General features: G+C 44.5%; 1 protein-coding gene and 2 long non-coding RNA genes across 4 annotated transcripts in view; 2 read left to right on the top strand and 1 right to left on the bottom strand.

The window, feature by feature from the left end:
- Positions 1-4126: 4126 nt before the first annotated feature.
- LOC124515316 (uncharacterized) lies at positions 4127-11567 on the bottom strand. Its single transcript, XR_006962788.1, has 3 exons — positions 11242-11567; positions 9030-9110; positions 4127-4212 (listed from the first exon to the last, which is right to left on the bottom strand). It is a non-coding gene; the product is annotated as an uncharacterized LOC124515316 (long non-coding RNA).
- Positions 8808-9446, top strand: LOC124515319 (uncharacterized). The gene is made up of 2 exons (XR_006962789.1): positions 8808-9145; positions 9262-9446. It is a non-coding gene; the product is annotated as an uncharacterized LOC124515319 (long non-coding RNA).
- Positions 11568-11781: 214 nt separating the features above from the next.
- Positions 11782-13193, top strand: part of MARCHF3 (membrane associated ring-CH-type finger 3) — a 149863-nt gene continuing 148451 nt past the window's right edge. For both annotated transcript variants that reach the window (XM_047084069.1, XM_047084074.1), the window contains exon 1: positions 11782-11998. The gene's annotated coding sequence lies outside the window, so the exon portion shown is untranslated. The remainder of the gene's footprint in view (positions 11999-13193) is intronic.

Below are 13193 nucleotides of genomic sequence, written 5' to 3'. Positions count from 1 at the left end.
TCAAACCCTTGTTGACAAGTTGTTAAAGAGCTACAATTTATCTGCTTGGTGTTACTTCAACAATAGTTTTTGCATTATGATTCTAAGTCACTTAATAAAAGAGTACCCAGGCCCTGGTGTGGTCTAAAATACTGGAAGCTTTGGTGGCTCAGTCGGTTAAACGTCCAGCTCTTGATTTCAGTGCAGGTCATGATCTCACGGTCTTGACATTGAGCCCTGCATCCCAGCTCTGTTCTGAGAGTATGGACCTTGCTTAAGATTCTCTCTCTCCCTCTCTCTGCCCTTCCCCCATGCTTGCACAGGTGTGCTTATGGGCACACACTCTCTCTCTCAAAAAACAGAACAGAATAGGGGCGCCTCAGTGGCTCAGTTGGTTAAGTGTCTGACTCTTGGTTTCGGCTCAGGTCATGATCTCACAATTCATGAGTTTGAGCCCCTCTGCTGACAGCACGGAGCCTGCCTCAGATTCTATCTCTCCCTCTCTCCCTGCTCCCCGCCCCCCCCCGCCACCAAGTAAATAAGTAAACTTAAAAAAATAATAAAATAAAATAAAAAATAAATAAAATAAAAAATAAAATAAAATAAAATAAAATAAAATAAAATAAAATAAAATAAAATAAAATAAAATAAAATAGTGTTGTATGTATCTTGTGTCTTCTTACCTACTCCCCAACACCACCAAGTTTTAAGATTCGACTTCTTAAGCATTTCCTATAATCGGTCTCCTTGTTTCAGCGTTCACTGCTATTGCCGCCATAGTTCAAGGATTTATCGTCTCTTACCTATGTACTGCAAAAGCCCAGTCTCCTAAACAGTCTCCCCTGCTCACTGGCCTCCCACCCCATCTCCCATCCATCTTATCATCACCTCCAATTATCCTTCCAAATCACAGGCCAAATCGGATCACTCACAAACCCATTATGGCTCTCCAATGCCCACAGAAATGAAGACCAAACTAGAGAATTCAGCATCATAGTAAAAGCCCTGCATCTAGCCTCTATATAGTGTATCATTCATGTATCCTAATTCCTACTGATTCCAGATAAATTACCCTTGCATTAAAAAACCATCATTTCGTATCTTGGAGCCTTCCATCTTACAAAATCACCCTTCTGTTTCAATTCAATTGCAGCTTCCTCCAGGAAATTTTCCACCCTTTCTTCCAACCCAAATCAATCACTGTCTCCTCCAAGCTCATAAAGCACCATAGATATGTGTATATATGGTTTATTGAGATATGAGTCACATACCATACAATCCACCCATGTAAAGTGTACAATGTGATGTTTTTTAGTATAGACTTGTGCAGTCATCACAATTTTAGAACATTTTAATCACCCCAAAAAGGAATCCTGTACCCATTAAGAGTGCCTTCCCATTTGTCCTCCCCCCCGCCCTACGCAATCCTAATCTACTTTCTATCTCTATAGATTTGCCTATTCACAAAGCTTCATGTAACTGGAATCCTACAATACGTGGTTCTTTGTGACTGGCTTTTCTCATTTTACACATTTTTTCCAGAGTTCATCCATGTTTTAGCACATATCAGTACTTCATTCCATTTTATTGTTAACAGTCCGACGTATGGATACACTATGTTTTATTTATTTTTTAAATTAATGACATTTGGGTTGTTACAACATTTTAGCAATTATAATGCCTCATGTAGACTTTGATTGTCATTTAGTACGTATGGCTTAGTACTAGAGGGTTTTCGTTTGTTTGGCCTGGGTCTGTTTTATCACTTGATGATAAACTCCTATGGACAAAGAACATTATTTTCATTCCATAATCTCATATGCCAAGTATTCAATAAATGTTTGAAAGATGGATAAATGCACAGATATCAGAGGTTTTTACTGTCAATTATAATACAAGGTACTCCAAATAAAAATATTAGAGTGGAAGCAGTAATAACACAAGGAGAGTCCCCATAAATTTACCCAGTAAATTATAACAAACACAGGTGGTTCTTAAATAAACTTTAATCTTGGCGCTATTTCCTGGAACTCCACACATGGATCCTACAGTTGATTTTTTTCATGGAAGCAGTTCCTTTGTTAATAATAGTGGCAAAGTAGGTAAACAGAAGCCTGGAAGATGCTAGACTTTTTCTCCTAAATGGACTCCACGGTGTTTTCTTGTTGCTCTTGGCTTGTCTGAGTTTATTATTATCGCCTGTCTAGGACAGTGGTTCTCCACCCTGGCTGACCATCAGAATCCCCTGTGGAGCTTTACAAGATACAAATTATTTGGGTCCCGCCTCCCAGAGTATGATTCTAAGCTTGGGTAGGGATCCAGGTTCTAAAAGCTATAAAGATGCTTCCGATGCATAGCCAATTTCAAGAATTCCTATATCAAAAGTTGCCCTGAGGTTAAAAGAATTAATCATATAAAGCATGTATGAGCACTTGACTCCTAGAGAGTATTTTACTCATCCTGGGATCATGCCCATTAATACTACCTAACATTTATAAGGCACTTTTTATTTGGAAAGAGCTTTGCAGTCATTTTTTCTTAGCTAGGCTTGAATGCTGGGTGACCTTGTACAAATCACATAATCCCTTTGTGTCTTAAACTTCCTCAAATGTAAACTGTTGGCAGTAATACTGACCCACCCTCAAGGGGTATTGTGGAGACTAATGGGGGCTGAAAGGCACTCAGCAAACAAAAATGTTACATGCATGCTTATTAGACAGGTATGAAGACCTAGTCACAGTCTTTTAAAATGAAACAAATTCCAAAATAAACCCAAGCCTTTCCTGCAATCTTCGTCATCATCTCAAAGATACTTTCCCAACACCAAAGTACAGTAGTTCTCCCTTTCCAGCAAGACTAATAAAGTGACATAATCTATACTCACAAAGATAGAGCTAATCATGGCAGCAAATATGTAAAACAGCCATGAAGTATAGTTTGTTAACCTTCTCATTTATCATTCATAATGCAATTTAGAGATTGTATCTAAAAAACACACTCTTCTGAAAAATATTCTTAGAAAAAATTCATGCGTGTTCACACAAGACTGTAAGCTGATGCTACATACTCACTGTTGATGTTAAGCCTAAAGGTGCTTTCTAGTCTGCTGGTTGTTTTTTCCATGGCTATATTTAGCCTCTTCTCATCCTCGCCCACGTGGCTGAAAGAATATATGGTCAAAATGAGACTTTGAGACCTAGCTCAAGTTGGGGATCGGTGAGAACGGGAGGCAGAGGAAGAGTTTCTAACCTTGGAACCAAAGACAGGTCTTGCAAGGATGGTGACCCACAACTAAGAACTCATTTGTAATATATTTTCAGGTTGTTGGAAAAGGGAGTCAGAAAACAGCCATAGTTTTCCCTTTTTCCATTTTGCTTTGAAAAGGCCACAAAACTTTCAGGGGCCAGGTCCAATTACATATTCCAATTCATTTGCAAGTGAATAGTTTCTTTGACTCTGAATAAGAATTAGTGCCCTCATGCCCACCACAGCTGATTTGAGCTATGAATTCTAAGCAAGCATGACCTTTCTGGGGACACTCGACCTTGACTATGCTCTTTTCTCTTTGGACTTCTGAGAGATTGGTTGTATTTCCAAGGGCAGTTGTCTGCTTTAGTTAAGCTCAGAACCTGCTAACAATTAAATTCTATCAAACAAATATTTACTGAGTACTTATACCTGAGGATAATACTGTAGTGATTACTGCAGAGGCCATGAAAAGTACCTTGAGATGCTATAACTCAATGACCTTGGGTCCTTTACCCAGGACAAGACCAATAACCTCCCCACAAAGACTCCCAGGGTTTAGTCAGCTGACATGCCTGTTTCCAGACGCATCCTAAATTGGCCTTCACCAGACATCAAGATGAAATGTCATTAACTTCTCACACAGTATTTTGCTCCCTGCAATATCCCATTAGACCTTGTTCAGAATTCAGAAGCTCCTGTGAAAAGAGCCTCAGTCTTATTGGCTGGGAAAGTTATCTACTGCGCATAGTTTTTGTTTTTTAAACAAGGTTAATTCTGGCGTGTTTTGGCCTCAATCATCTTTGAGAGTTTCAGCATTTTTGCTGCACATCTTAAGAAGAGAAAGAACCCACGTTAGCTTCAGTTTTAATAGTTAGGAGAAATTAATGCTAATACATGCCTTCAATGGGATTCACTTAGGTATCCTGAACACTTTCTTCCATCAATATGGAAAGTCCCCAGATGTATGTATTGTGGATTTTTCCTCTGTAAAGAGATGCAAATGGTTACAATCAGTTGTATGATTTCCTCTGAGTCTTTCAAAGTTCTGTTTTCTCTGTATCTCAAGGTAAGCATCCCTGCTTTGCAGATCTAGAAGCCAAGACAACATGGATTAGTTTTATCACTTTCCTCAGTGAAACAGAGACCATCTTATCCCAGCCCATTGCTCTCCTACAAAGCACATGAAAAAGTTATGGCATTTTAAGAGAGAAGAGAAATCAGATACAGTTTTCTGGTCCAGTGCTTATTTTCTTTATCTTTCACATAGAATCCTTAAGATCTTAGATGAAATTTAATGATCCTTACATGTTAACTTTACTTTCTTTCAACTTCTTTAAGAAACAAACAAACAAAAAACCATGGAAAAACACTTAACCACTTATTTGTGGATCTCTCTATAACCCGGGTCATAAAATACAATCCGGACAAAGCCAAACAAGGCACTAGAGGGTTGAGAGACAAGGAGAATGTTACGCATTAGATTTAGGATTTTGAAATATTCCGTTTTAGTGGTTTCCTGTTTTTCTTCACATATAGGGTCAACAGTGGCCTGTCATTTGTTGCAGGTATTTAGGTATTTGCTCTAGAGGAAAACTTCTTTGACTGATCACGGACAGGAATTTACCAAACAAAAAACAAAACAAAAAAACCCACTCTTCCATAATACCAGATCAATAAGAAGTGCCCTATTTCACAAATGTTAAAATTTTCAGTTTTAATTTTTATGTCACCTAAGTTTTCTCATCTCACCCACCCCTTGAGGGCATCTCTTTATTTCTTTATAGGAAGATTTAAATAAGCAATCGGTTTCCTTTCTAAGCATTTTTGGATTAACAATAATACTTCTCTCACTTGTATTTTAGCCCAGATGATTAAACAGTAAAAATGCTAATTAGTAGCCTGTATCTGAAGAGAAAAAGCTATTTCTTAATGGGCGAAATTCAAGCTGAGATGGAGACCTCATAGGGCACTACAATAAACGGGTTAGGTTGCATGCTAAGGGGAAAGGATTAGGGACCGAATTGACCAACTCCAGAGAGAGATTCTGGCTTAGTGGAAACACTAAGCTGAGATCCGAATATATTAAAGATACTGACAACACTAAAGTTATCAAAATGCAGACATTTGTTATCAATCGTAGAGCACAATCTGTCTTTGTCTTTCTTACTGACCTGCAGCTGACTTTAGAAATAAAATAAATTACATGCTAAGAAATTAATTTTATTTTTCTTCCATTTACTTTTCCTTTCTGGAAAGACATTGAGCCAGGGTGGAGGGCATATTATTAGATGAGCATTGTGAATACAATGTCCAGAATCTGCACCCTTCTTCCCACAAACACCTATGAGGAAGTCAAAAGTCCTACTTCCAAATTCCACATCTGTCAGTTATGAGCTCCATAATGGTGGGCAAGTCTGAATTTCCAAATGCATTAGTGTTCTCATCCACTGAAGGAGGAAAAATAATATGTATCTCGTTGGAATGCTGTGAAGGTTAGAAAAGCCAGTGTATGAGAAAACATCTGGAGACTAAGTGTATATTAGCACTCAGTGCGTGTTAGAATAATGAGGGAATGGAAGAAGTCAGAGAGGAGTCGAGCTCTCATTGCCCACAGGCTAAAATCTATATATTTAGCCGGGCATTCAGTGTGCTGGAAAATCTGCTTTCTCCTCACCAGCCCTTTTTTGACAAACGTCCTGCTGTGGTCAAACATTCTCCAATACACCTTGAATGTGCCCACCTTCCTTGCTCTGGCATTCACACCACCCTCAGCTTCTCTTTGCCAAAATTCTACCCATCTCTCAAGGGTCTCAAATGCTACTGTCTCCAGGAATGTGAGGGGACTCACCTTCTCCTCCTCTAAACCCTGGTCCTTGCTGGCTAGAGCACTCCTGGAGACACCATCCACAAAACGCTTACTGCCCCAGCAGACTCCCTGCACGTCAGGGACCACGCATACAGTACCCATCACTATACACCACACACTGTGGTATCTTGCCAAGGAGAGGTGCTGAATAGACCCGTGATTGAATAAATACATGATTTCTCACCCTGCCCCTGTTGTGCGCTTGGACAAAACACTTTGCCTTCAGTCTCAGTTGCCTCAGCTGTGAACAGAGGATAACAGCATGGATATACTCCCCAGGTGTGCTATGAAGAATAAACCAATGACTGAAAAGCAATTTGAAAATGTAAAATGAAATGCTATATATAAATGTTACATAATCAAAATCATTTCCCTCTGTATTATGGTTTATTTGGCTTTATATCTTGGAATCCTTTGTGGGTTTCAGAATCTCACAGATGCAAAACCATCCACATTAGCACCTAAATTCTCTTGGGTAATAAACGATTGTGTGTATTATAGCTCACGGCTACTTTTCCCTGGCATACTTACACATGAATCTGTCATAATTTGGGGCATTCATAATAACTAATGATACAATTCATTTCTTAAGGATAATCCATTCTTTTCCTTCTTTAGCCAGTTACTGTTCCCACATTGCTGCCTCAAGGGAACTAACGTTCATTAAACCCCAAATCCAGATGATGAGCACACTGTCTGGAAGCCCAAACTGAGGAGGTTATAGTCGTAGACCTGGAAGTGGTTTGGAGTTTTGAAGCACCATTTGTTTTCTGTGGCCATTTTTGTCCTGAATTCTGAACCTGTCACTTGCTTTATTGTATGTTACCAAGTGCTCAATGCAGCCTAAATGAGGTACCAGGCAAGACTGGATTAGCCCTTTCCGTAAGAAAACAGGCAATGCGGGGCGCCTGGGTGGCGCAGTCGGTTAAGCGTCCGACTTCAGCCAGGTCACGATCTCACGGTCCGTGAGTTCGAGCCCCGCGTCGGGCTCTGGGCTGATGGCTCGGAGCCTGGAGCCTGTTTCCGATTCTGTGTCTCCCTCTCTCTCTGCCCCTCCCCCGTTCATGCTCTGTCTCTCTCTGTCCCAAAAATAAATAAACGTTGAAAAAAAAAAATTTTAAAAAAAAAAAAAGAAAACAGGCAATGCTGGTTGCAAATACTATTACTAAAAGAGGCTGCTGACTTTTAGTCCATAGAAGAATATAAATCTTAGAACAGTCCTTCCACATAGATAGCAACTCTGAGGAAGGAGAGACAGTAGCAACGTTAGGGGCTGATTGTGAGCATCAAGTGAGTAATTAGATGGAAAAGTATGGAACAGCACAGGACATACAGTGAGTGTCAATAAATATGAGGCATTGTTATTATCAGCAGAAGGACCAGTATGAGCCCAGCCCTGTGCTAAGAGTTACACAGAGATTCTTGCTTGAGATTCATAATAAGCTAAGCAGAAAAAACCCAACATTCTTCACCGCCACCCCAATTATCTCAGAGAAGCTAAGCACCTTGTCCGAGGTCTCAAAGTTAGGAAGCAACGGAAAGGAAATAAAACCTTCAGTCGATCATGTTTCTTCAGCCCATATTGTTTGTCCTGTTTCTCAGAACACCCTGCTGTTCTTATTTTTAACTTAGGTTGGGAGTCTGTTTTTCCTTCTTGAGTACATGACCCTCCCTTTCCAAATTCCTCAGTGTTACTCATTCTGAAGTTTTAAAACTAATGGTATTTTTTAATCTCTTCTGGTGGCCTTCTGACCAATGTGTGTAGTTTTATGTACCAGGCCATCTTCCTTAGATCATTCTAGCCTTTCATCAGAGTTGTCCTCACACGGTGGCATCCATTTTTAACAAGTTCAGTGTAGATTTTTTTCCAGGGCATGCATGAGGAAATCCCAAGTTTGTGTACAACAGAGGCTTCCCTTTCCCACACATTTTTGTTATCACATTTTTCCTTGGTTGGACCTGAGGCAATAGAACTTTGACAGGGGGTGCCTGCATTATCATTTAAACACATGAGATATCATTGTTTTGTGGGTGGTATCACCCTGGCTGCAGACCCTGTGCCAGAGCAATCTCTCTGTTACAAAAATAGCTCCTAGTTGCGGACAAACTAACACCATACTTGAGTTTGCAAAATCACCTACAAGATATTTTGTCCTCTCTAGGGGAATTAATATTTCAGAGTGCCTTATCATGAGTTATCTCTTCTTTCTGTGAAATTAATCAGAAGGATTGCTGTTTTGTAGTTGGAAAACTCAGGTTAATGGCTTGCCTGTAGTCCTAGAACGAACCTATGGCAGGGCTGGTATTAGAATCTGCTGCTTCTGATTGCATTTCTTTGCTAAGGTCTTTAGCTCAGCCTGTTCAATTTCTGAATAATTTTCAAAGTGAATACATGATGAGAGAGGTGGTGGAAACGGAAAATAGGGAAAAACACTATTCAGTTGAGCAAAGCTCCCAAAACAAAGAACAAGGACAATCAAAGAACAAGGTAATCAAAGAACAAGGACTGTGAGGACCCTTTTCCGTCATTTCCATTTATGGAATAAAAGGACAATAATCCAACGAGATTAAAACGAAGAGAAATTCCAAGTGTAGAGAGGAACTGTTCAGACCACACTGTTTTCCTATTTCAACATCATTTTGTTCTCCTTTTCAACAATCACTACTGCTATAAATGGCATGAACTGGCAGTGCTTTTTAACCGCTGTCACAGTGTCCCCCTTAAGCAGCTAAACAGAGTGGGTCAATTCTGCCACTGCTGTTTTATGGAGAGGAAGCAGGGGTAAACAGAGGTTAAGTGACTGCCAGGAGCACTCACAGCTCAGATTAGAACCCAGGGCTCCTATCAGTCACATCCTGCTGAAATTTACAAGGCTCCAAAATGTTGTTTCAGTGTCAGAGATGGGTGACAGTGCCTGAAGGGAAATTTGCTCACCATCCACAAAAGGACCAGCCCAGCTTCCATGGCCTCAACTCAGTCTTCTCATTCCCAAGCCATTCCACAAACTTCTTCATCCTTTTGAAGGAAAGAAATTGTCTTCACTGAAATAGGTTAGTACTAAGCAAGTGTCTTCTGTGTCTAGATTTCCCTGGTTTTCTGTTTATTTCATACAGATAGGACTACAATGAGTTCTTATGCAAGTAAATCTTATCTTTTTCCCTTGTAGAATACGGGGACAGCCCAAACTCAAGAGATCACTGGGAGAACGACAGCCAAAGGATTAAGTCTGTGCCAGAGTGACAAACTCCTATCAAACACCAATTACAACAGAAGATGGTATGGAAATACGAATGTAGTCTAGATGTGCTGTCTCTAAATGCCATCCACTCTATAAAGGAAAATTAAACCAGTTACTTGTCTGAAAACCCATGGCAATTATGTCTGTATGGAACAAAGAGATGGAAAACCCTGGAAATCAGGACATGGAAGTCACCCATCTAGTTCTTATTTCCTAAAAAGAAACTTCCTATTTCCTTGTTTCATCATCTAACACAAATACTATAGCAGGTACAGTCAACAGCCAATGTTTAGCTCCTATTACCAAGGTGATTTTTAAAATAATCACTAGCATCTGTGAAAAACCTTCACAGGGTGTTAACATGATAAACACTGTTGGCAAACTTTTTCTCTAGTTATAGACAGGAGTTGGGGGGTGGGGTGGGGTAAGGAATCCAAGGAAATATACTTTTCCCCTTATCTTCCAACCCCAACCTAGGCAGAGATCTGGTGTATATTCCATTCAGTTGGTCTACAGCTCATTCCTTGTGGGCAAAGGCCATTCTCTCAAGCCAGTCAGCAGTATGGTAAACAACTGCTTACCATGGAATGGGTTGGACTCCCCTGGCTACACCAGTCCTTTGATTCACTAAATGAGTAATTTCTGCAATCCAAATAGGTTTTTAAGGCCTACTAAGGACTGTCCAGAGCCTGATTTTCTTGCTTGACAACCTGTCTTAGGGACCTTTCCCTGCTGAGACAGGGAGCTGAATAGACACAAGTTGAAACTCAAACCAGGCCAGAGAGCCCACCTCAGAGCTGTAGCCTTCCCTGCTGGAGTGGCCATTTCAATTCCTTTCCAGCTACAGGCCTTTTGCCTTCCTTCTTGCCAATGACCCTCATCAGGAGGGTCAAGCAGCTACCGAAATAACACCTGTAATAGTCCATACTCCCTCACGCACAAGAAACTAAAACCTTCAGGACTTGTGAATCTGAGGGAGCCAATGGTCAGTGATGAAGGTGTCAGGGCACCAGAAAGCTTGACCCTTTTCCTACTACGCATAAGTTCATTTTACTAACACGGTTTGAGTGCCTACCTATGCCAGGTGCAATTCCAGGCACCCATTGGCTGCTCAGCACCCAAAGCTATGGGTCTACAGCTTGCTAACATTCTAGGCCTCAGCCTGTTAAGCAACACCCAACCCCGTTGCTTTTTGACTCTATACCTACAGCTCCGTGTATGTGTATACTTCAGCCAAGGTAAGGGCTTAAACACAGGGTGAAGAGCATCCCTGCCAACAAAAGGGGCAGAAGTGACCGGGCCGGCCAGGAAGGGCAGAGCCCACAGAGCCTACTCAGAGGGGCTACTGAGCTGCGACCGACCAGAAAGCTCAGGATCCTCCGGTGCCCGCCGCTAGGGAGGTCTCTGAGCTTGGTCCAGGAACATCCGAAGGAGCAGGGGACGACAGCGTGCATTGTGGGCACTTGTGGCTCGCTTGGAGGCGTTCCTGCTCGCGAGGATTGGGCGGCCCTGGCCCTCTGGCGGACCCAAGGAACAACAGCAGCAGGAGCCATGCTACGGAAGTCCCCCGACAGAGCAGCCCGACCCTAGGTTGGGTATCGAGGCCTCCGGCGCCGTCTAGCGTCCGAGCCTCCCTTTCGCCCCCGGGCTCTGCCCAAGCGCCTCAGGCACTTTGGGCCGGGAAGGGGGCCTAGGCGCCGGTAGGCTTCCCTCCTGCTGCTGCTGTTGGTATGAAAGCACGGCTGAGGAGGGGACGTGTAATGAACTTTCCAGGAGGTCCGCAGAGTCGGAGTTTTGTTTTGAAGATAACCACCAAACCGCAACCAGAACCTTTTCCAGGGAGCCCGGAGCTCCCAGTTGCGGGCCCGGGCCTCCAAAGGTGACTGGGTGAGGCGGCCCGGGACTCACCCTCTTTGGGTCTCGGTTTCCTCGCTGGGGCTCCTTTGGGGACGCCAAGTTGGGCGCCTCCCGCGGACACCAGGTGTGGGCGTTGTCAATCCGGAGTCGGTCCGCGCTGCGGCTGGGCTTCTCGCTTCACAGCGCGCCGACACGCTGCGGCTCTTGGGGCTCTGGAAGGCCCCAGACCTCTCTAAGGCAGGGGCCTTCCGGGGCCGCCACTTCCCTCCCGAGGCACCCGGGTCGCGGGGCAGCTACCCCGACAGCACCAGCCCGCAGCCCAGGCACCCCACCGCAGCCAACTTCCCCGCCGCCAGCGCGTCTCAGATCCAGTCCTCAGCCGCGGGCGATTGGACGGCGGCAGCGGGGCGGAGCCGGGCGCTCGGCACGGCCCGCGGCCGCCCGGATTCCCGGAGTCGCCGCAATTGGCTGCGGGCTCCGCCAGTCACGCGCGGAAGGCGCCCCGCCCCGCCGGGCTGGCCCAGGGCTGGCTCCGCCCCGCCCGCCGCGCGGCCCCGCCTCCCTCCAGAGCCGGGTAGCCTCAGCTCCGCGGTCCGCCTCATTCGCTAAGCTGGTCCACGAATTGTCAACGCGTTCGGGCGGCTGCTGAGCCGGGGCGCCCGCCGGGCTTGTCGTGCTCCCTCGGAGGTGCCTTCCCGAACCAGTGTGCCGGGTCCGCTAGGGCCAGAACGGTCGCCGGTTCGGGGCAACTTGGGATTCAGGACCCTCTGCAGGGGCGTCGGTTTGTGATCGGGACTCGGCGAGGAGGGTGAGTGGCCGCGCGCGAGGCGAGCGGCTCCTCTTGGCGCTGTTCGGCGAGCGGGGGGACTGGACGGGTCCTGGCGGGCGTCGGTGCGTCGGTCCTAGCTTGGCGGCTGTGGGGAGGTCAGGGCCAGGCGGGATTTACTCCTTGCTAGTATCCCCACTCCCGAACTTGTTTCGGAGAGTCGCAACTCGGTCCGGGACGCGGCTCTGCGTTCTCACGAACTTGGCATGTTGTAATTGCCATCATTAGGTGGGGCCTGGGGACGCGTCCCTTGGCCCTCTGCGGCGACGACACGCGCGCTGGGGGCGGCCTCGGTGCCCTGTCGTGTACGGGCAACAGTTCCTAGATGGCTTGCGGACGGGTTTCTGAAAAATTAACCAGCGCCAGAGGCGGTGCGGCGCGACAGTGTCCTATCCGTAGCCTGAACCAGGGACCATCGTGTTCGGGGTGGGTCTTGAGCGGTCAGAGAACTTAAGCGACCATCTAGGTTCTGTAACAGGGGCTTCAGTGCTTTGCAATTACTGAAAGGAATTGACAGCATGGATATTAAACTTTGGTAAAGTAATTACTTTCTATTAGCACTTGTATCCGCATCCCTCAAGAGGTGCTCGGACCTCCACATCACCTGCAAGGTGTGTCGGAAAGACTTCGTTAGGACCAGGCGGGGAGCTGCTGTCTGTCCCAGTGCAGGGAGCCTGGGAGAATCCAAGACGAAACCGTGAAAGGGACCACCAGGCTGGTCGGTTGTGTGTGTTTTAAGCGATGAAGTTGTGACAGGAACTGACAACAGAGGATTCAAGGTTAAATTTGACACTTCGTTTGTGACCCAGTCTGGGATATTTTTTCTCTGTTTTAATGATAAGGGTTAAAAGCAGCTGGTTTTTCTGAGGGCAGTTGCATACATGTCCTTTATATTATGTGTGGACCAAATAGAATTAAATGTAATATTTTCTTGTCATTCTTATTTGATGTGAATGAGAGCTTCCGGAGTGTACTAGAGACTTGGAAACACAATTTGGGGGAAAAAATGTCTTTGAAAATATACCAAAACGTTGAGATATATAACTGTTCATGCTTGAATATGCATATGTAGATGTGCGTGTGTGTGTAAAATTGATGGGTGAATGAGATAGAAATATATGGAGGGGGAAACAGCCTTGAACTTGCCCTGGGTGGAGAGATGGACCCTCTGATCTAT

Source organism: Lynx rufus, unplaced genomic scaffold (genome assembly GCF_022079265.1).
Source record: "Lynx rufus isolate CCGP_SWC_20201006 ecotype Redwood Valley unplaced genomic scaffold, mLynRuf1.p SCAF_1, whole genome shotgun sequence".
Taxonomy (NCBI): domain Eukaryota; kingdom Metazoa; phylum Chordata; class Mammalia; order Carnivora; family Felidae; genus Lynx; species Lynx rufus.
This window is presented reverse-complemented; position numbering and strand designations above follow the sequence as displayed.